We start from the raw sequence: 6751 nt of genomic DNA on the forward strand, positions 1-6751 counted from the left end.
TAAATGAAAAAGTATAAAAAAGTACTAAATTGAATAAAAACCACCGAGTAACCAATTGTGTTTTGGTAAAAAAAATCGCGAAATTTGACTTACGCGGATATTCGAGTTACGCGGATTCTTCGGGAACCCAGAAACCGCGTAACTCGGGAACAGACTGTACGTAGTTTTTACTCACTCTACGGCACATCAACCACACCAGCCATTCGGGGTTATACGCATACATCAACATATGATCGAATCCACACCTGTCATTTTGTTTTCATTTTTCTACAGCACGGCAGTCGAATTATTCGGGATAAGCCTGTAATTTGATCGAACGCGGGGCCGTCGGGCACCGTCCCTTTTGAGCGGGGGGGGGGGGGGGGCGGGGGTAAGTGGGGGGGGGGGGTACGATTTTAGCACGTACGTACGGTTTTGGCACGTAGCACGAGGTGGAATGGACTCATAAAGTAGACAGATTACCCCCGGCAGTTGATCGTACAGGCGATCATAGGAACCCAGAAGAGGTTCCCCTTACTGGAAACTCGAAATAAGTTAGGGTAGGCGAAGCTTTTAGGAGATGTTACTTCCTTTCTTGGTCTTATTTATCGATAAAATATATTGGTTCGGTGCAATTTCTTATTTTTGTTTTGTATTTTACTAGGTGGGGAGTTTCTATGTGGTTTTAATTTACAATGTGTCTGAGAGGGTGTGAGGTGTTTTCGTCGCTGCTTGCTTATGCTGCAGTTTTGATGTATTGGGCAAGAAGGTCATGGGCAAATGGGTGCAATCGTCACCGCGCTTGTACGTTGCTATGTGTTCTCGGTGACGGTGACGATTGCTTTTGCTTATGTTGCATGTTTCGGTTGTTTTTGCATGGACTGTGTGGCCTGAACTCTTCGGGTTTGTTGCTTTGGTCTGATTTGCTGAATATGTTATAAATGTGTAACAATAGTGTTAGTTGTTATTATGCTTAATACCAAATTATTTACCATTCCATCTTTTGTGTTCGGATGGCCGATGAAACGTTGATAGTAATGACGCGAACACAAACTACAATTTACAACTTATATTAGAACAAAAATGGTATATCCGTGCCACGCTGACACACAACCGTTCGCCACCAAAGCCAGATCGGAAGAGAGCGAGCAATTCCTTAATTCTAATTCTCCTGATTTTCGCCTTGCCTATCTAGTTTTCGCCTCTCTCGTTGCGTCGGCCGCCTGACTGGTATCGGCAGCTGTCTCCAGGGGTGAGCAACAATACAATCACAACACCATCAATTTTGGTACAGTCTGAAATCATTGGTTAAACTTCGATTCCCTGCCAACTATTGAATATGTGCTTTTTAGTTGGCACGTTATTCCATACAAAAAAAAAAAAAATCTCGGCAGAACATGAGATTTTTGTTAAATTTTCAAAAACTGGTTTTCCCATACAAACGCATGCTTTTTAATTTAACTGTCAGCCAACTATCGAGCGTTCAACTATTGAATTCTGACTGTATAACCAACAAATCAATACCGTCAACTGTTTTAAAAACAAATCCGCTTTTTAGTTTATAAGATTCATAAGGTTTGCTTACAAGTATGTCTCGTACAGCTTTCATGGTTTCATCTTTATTTTGCGCTTCACCTATATTCGCTGTTACATCATCGTTCACTATCATTACAAGCACAGGATAACGACTCATACATTCTACATGTTTCAACCTGGTTCCTGGCCAATGTTCTGTAAATGCAAAGAACACGACTGTGTGCTTTCATGACACAAGGCATGTTTGATAAATTCGGATGAAAGGCAGAATTCTTTTTCTTCTTTTGGCACAACAACCGTTTTGATTACCACAACAATTACCGCTGTTTTACTGATTACACATAACAGGATAGTCAGTAGTGATGGGTAATCCGGAGCGGAGTCATGGATCAACTCCGACTCCGGTGCGCAAAATATGACTCCGACTTCGGATCACTACCGGATTCAACTCCGGATCAGTCCGGATCACTCCAGATCATTCCGGATCAATCTGGGTTACTCCGGATCAATCTGGATTACTCCGGATCAGTTAAAATGAGTCCGGATCAGTCCGGAGCAGTCTGAATCAGTCCGAATGAGTCCGGATCAGTCCGAATGAGTCTGAATGAGTCCGAATGAGTCTGGATCAGTCTGGATGAGTCCAGATGGGTCCGGATGGGTCGCCTACACGCACGGTCCAAAACAGCCGAAATCATACAAAACCATGAAAAAGTCTGTGCCCTTTTGTTTCGGCGTCCTCGTGAAGTTTACCTAGCCGAACTGAATAGTTGTGTTCGATAAATATGTGTGCGTATCAGGTAGCAGCATATGTACTGCTTACCTGCCGTATGTTGCTGTGATACCGAACGAGACGCATAGACAACGCATCAAAAGGATATGTGTAGCCGTGAGGAAATTTTTCTGTGTCTCATTTGCCTTGTCCTTGCCTTTAGAAACTGATGAGTGAAGCACGCATACCGTTCGGGTATGTTCGGGGTATAAGCTCTGTTCCTCTCATGTTAATGGTAAAGATAGAATCGTATGCTATCGGCTCTGCTCACTTGGTGAGCCCTTATAATGAACGGAAAAAATAATGGTTGTCGTGCTGGTGCGAATTAATCTCTGAGCGTATTGGGCAGGGTCAATAACACTGTACAGCAGTCGCTGATGAAACAGAAATCACGTACATATAAAATCAGGAAACCAAGCAGGAACAAATTCTCGTAGGATGCAGGAACAAAACATTTCAACACAGCAGAACTTCCGATAGGAACAGCTCAACAAAACTCAAACACGAACGATTTCAACGCAGCAACGCGGAAATACGTTCGAACGCTTCCGAATGTGATTTGAAGGTTGAAGTTGAACTTATCCGCAATTTAAAAAACCTCTGATTTTAAACGCAGATTTTTGGATTTTGTATAGGCCCGACAGTGTTATTGATTTCCAATTGTTTTTCCCCAGGAGCAAAACAAAATCATACGATATTTTAATTGTTTTTATTCGAGCGGGCGAATCATATTTTTTAGGAATAAAGCGATCAATAATGCGGCAGCTCACTAATTCCTCTACTTGCCTATATCTAATTTACACTATACCGGCGAGTGATACAGAACCCTATGTTCGTAACGGTGGTGTGTCAAACATTATAATTCTCTTCGCAGACCGCAACGTGTAGCAGCTTATGGAGGGCCTGATTGTTGTCCGTTCTGCAGGACGATATCATGGCAAGAATTACTTTCTCGACAACAGCGGTGTGCAGCTCATTTGTTTTTATGTGAACCTGTAAAAGTACAGATCATTCTATTATATTTTGAATCATCAAGTAAGGAATTAAATTGTTCCTAGCATTCCCGAAATTGTTTTTTTTCAAATATAAGCACCACCCTTGTATAGACATATGGGATTCCAAACATTAGTTGCCTTAGTTCCTTTCCCCTCTTACTTGTACACAGGCTGATTGCGAAAACATGGCTGGATGATTTCTCCTCTAACAAAACGTTGTTGAGCTGTACTTGTTTATGCTGCGCAAAATGACGGAACTGAATTCGCCTTATATCGTATTTTAACGTTTTCTTTGAAAGCACCATAGCGATTATGGAATGCTTTACATCGGCAACTTCCAGTTCTAGATTGGCCGATTTCATTGAGTCTAATTGAAAAACATTGCAAACACAAGAAAAATTCTATGAGATATTAGTGTAAGTAGGAAATTGTATAGAAATGTTGGAAAATCGTACAACTCATTAGAAAATAAGTAATTTTAAATATGATGAATCCGCTCAATTACAAATAATACACAAACGTACGACGCATACAAAACAAACATTACAATATCAATTTGACAAGAAAGGAAAAACGACACAACAAATCACAAGTGTGAATTCTACACGAAGACGTGTTTTATCTTGTGAAAGGAAAATGAAACGCGGACGTGACTGCTCTCGTTCATTTCAAGATTGTAAGTGGTTTATTTTTAAAAAAATTTATGGTTTATATGTTAACAATTTCTATCAATATTTATGTTTAGTCTATGAGCTGTGAGTGTGTATTAGTGCTAGGCATAGGAGGGGTAAATTCTAGTTGATCTAAGAATTTTCTTTTAGGTTTTCGAAACCGTCGTCCGGTTCGGCCGTTTAATTGTACCAAATACATAGACGCGGTTTTTGGCGACCCGTTTTCTCTTCACCGGTACCTGTTTTCCAAGACGCATAATGTGATGCCTGATCTGAGAATATATATTACCCGTTACTGGTTTCCGGGCTAATAACTTGCCCGGGTTTTCCTAAGAGTACAGCGGTGCAGTTTTATTGCACTGATTTATGCGTGCGAGACCTTTTTACCTATTTTAGCATATGTTTTGATGGCACATAGCAGCATAGATGTTTTGTATTTTTTAACATTTCTAAAATCGTTTGTTTAGGGTAGCGGAGCTAGTGGTCCTTAGTTATGGTTACATCCTGCTATGTTGAGTCGTCCTCATTATTGATGTTTTCATGAAACAGTGTTTATGCGGCTGCATGTTATAAAACAATTTATAACCGTGCGATCTTGTATTTATTTTGAAACTACGCCTTGCTTTTTGTTGATTTTTACCCGAATCTTTATTCCCTTGTTTCTAACGTTCGTCTTGACTGACTGTTGAGTTTAAAATGTGAACTAATGAAGCGTTTGGATGAACATGGTTTTATATAATGTTTTTAATATATGAATTAGAATTATTATCGTTGCGTTCGCACCAGACACGTAGTGTGATCAAGGTGGATTGAAAATATCAGGTGATGGATAACGGCCTTTTGGGGTAGCTATAGTTGAGGGACTTTATGGCATTTTAAAACCGTTAACCATAGGTTTCCGCACACAAAGCTTAGCAAATAGAAAAGATTTTTTTGTTTTTACGTGCATTTTGTGTCTCTATTGATTTTATCGAAAACTGTTGAGACGTTATCAACAGAATTCTTTCGTTCACCCGAATGTACAATAAATATGAGATACACATGCGTTTTTAAATAACGTAGTAAGTTTATTGTAGCTAAAAATTCAGTCGCTTGGTTCAGGAATCGGTGAAAGAATGGCTAAAGATCGTAACCTTTGCCACGTTCAGAAATGTTTTTGTTATCGGGACTGCTCGGCCCGATCGTTATCAGCACGACTCTACTTCGATAGTGTCCTCTATCGGGATTGACGGAAAACACCACTGTGCCAACGAATTGACCTTTAATATTTATTTTAATATTTAACAAAAACATTAAATTTAATAACAAAAGATTTGACGATTTGTTTATGCACGAAATTTAAAATCATGTGAGTGAGAGTTCTAATCTCATGTAAATTGTCCATGCGACTCGTAGATAATGAGTAATTAATGTGAAAATTGAAAAAATAATGCTTTATTAGTTTTTGTCATCAAAAATGTCGAAAACACAATTAATCATAGAATAAATTCACGGAATAACACAAAATAACACACTTTAATCCATGTTTTAATGTTAAATAAGAACTCGCAAAGTCCAAAATATATTTTTAAAGAATGTTTAATCGAAAAATGGGGTCGATAAATTATATGAACAAATTTAATAAATGTGAACAAAGTTTGAATCCTGAGGACCTTACGTCAAGTGACGAATTGTCAAAATGCACTAGAGTCCAAAGTGAGTAGAAAGGAGGTGTCGTCATGTAGAACAATTGAGCATCGAGGCTTTAGAAAAAGCACAAAACCAGGATCGACGGCAGTTGTCAAATGCGAGGAGTGTTGCTGGTATTTGGATAGGATAAATGAATTGTTTTCGTTTAATAAACATTTGTTTAGCAATAAAAAATGTGTTTTGCATCCACACTCTATAAATCGGCATTTTACACGTTATAATGCAGCTGCTGCCTGTAAACAAATATCGACGGCTGTTGTCAAACTGAATCTCAAAACGGCAACAAGCCAAACGATAAGAAGACACCTCCTCTATATTCTACCTTGCTAGATTCAACCAAATATTTTTTTCCCGCGTTCGTTCGATTTGATAAAGATTAACGTGAAAGAGATGTGAATTGGATAGGTTGCGAGATAAGACTTACTTAATTTTATTCTGTACAAATTCAACTAGAAGATTTCGTGGTGGTAGTGTAATGATCCTTCCTTAGAGTAGGTAGTGTAATGGGTTTGGTTTTAGATATGGTTGCCAAGTATTCTGATGAGTGTACATACGGTACAACTGATCAACGCGTACCATCGCGGTAGGTCAGTGTTTCGCTGACATGTATCGAGGTGGCATAAAACTTCGTTGGTAGCGGACTTTTCGACACTTGATCGTCCAGGCGATCATAGAAACCCGAAAGGGGTTTCCCTTACTGGAAACGTTGGAATTTAGAAGCCTTACCTTGGGTAGGGGGACATAACTAAACTATTGAAATAAGTTGGAAGGTGAAGGTTTTAGGCAGCGTAATGTCCTATCTTGACAGTCCGAACGAATCTGACTTGCCACGGTTGGAGTTGGTTTTATTTATACTCAAAAGAAGTTAAGGGTTTCTCACATTTGGTTCCGGGTTGTATGTTGGAAAGTTATTGTTTTCACTCAGCTAGTTACGTTTGTCTTTTCTTGACAAGAACGATGGTTCTTGTCACTAAGTTCCTGTTTTGGGTTTAATACATATACTGTTCCTGCTTTGGGTTACATGCTGTTCCTGCTTATGTTGTGCGTTTCGGTTGTTTTTGATATGTGTGTCACATCTGTTATTTGTTTGAATGGACGGCCTTCCGGTTCCT

The 6751-nt window shown here is 39.3% G+C and overlaps 2 long non-coding RNA genes across 2 annotated transcripts; both read right to left on the reverse strand.

The window, feature by feature from the left end:
* Nucleotides 1-794: 794 nt before the first annotated feature.
* LOC120906949 lies at nt 795-1340 on the reverse strand. The gene is made up of 2 exons (XR_005740231.1): nt 972-1340; nt 795-905 (listed from the first exon to the last, which is right to left on the reverse strand). It is a non-coding gene; the product is annotated as an uncharacterized LOC120906949 (long non-coding RNA).
* Nucleotides 1341-2974: 1634 nt separating this feature from the next.
* Nucleotides 2975-3574, reverse strand: LOC120906948. Its single transcript, XR_005740230.1, has 2 exons — nt 3440-3574; nt 2975-3277 (listed from the first exon to the last, which is right to left on the reverse strand). It is a non-coding gene; the product is annotated as an uncharacterized LOC120906948 (long non-coding RNA).
* Nucleotides 3575-6751: the final 3177 nt, after the last annotated feature.

This window comes from Anopheles arabiensis (genome assembly GCF_016920715.1).
Source record: "Anopheles arabiensis isolate DONGOLA chromosome Y unlocalized genomic scaffold, AaraD3 chrY_contig0001, whole genome shotgun sequence".
Taxonomy (NCBI): domain Eukaryota; kingdom Metazoa; phylum Arthropoda; class Insecta; order Diptera; family Culicidae; genus Anopheles; species Anopheles arabiensis.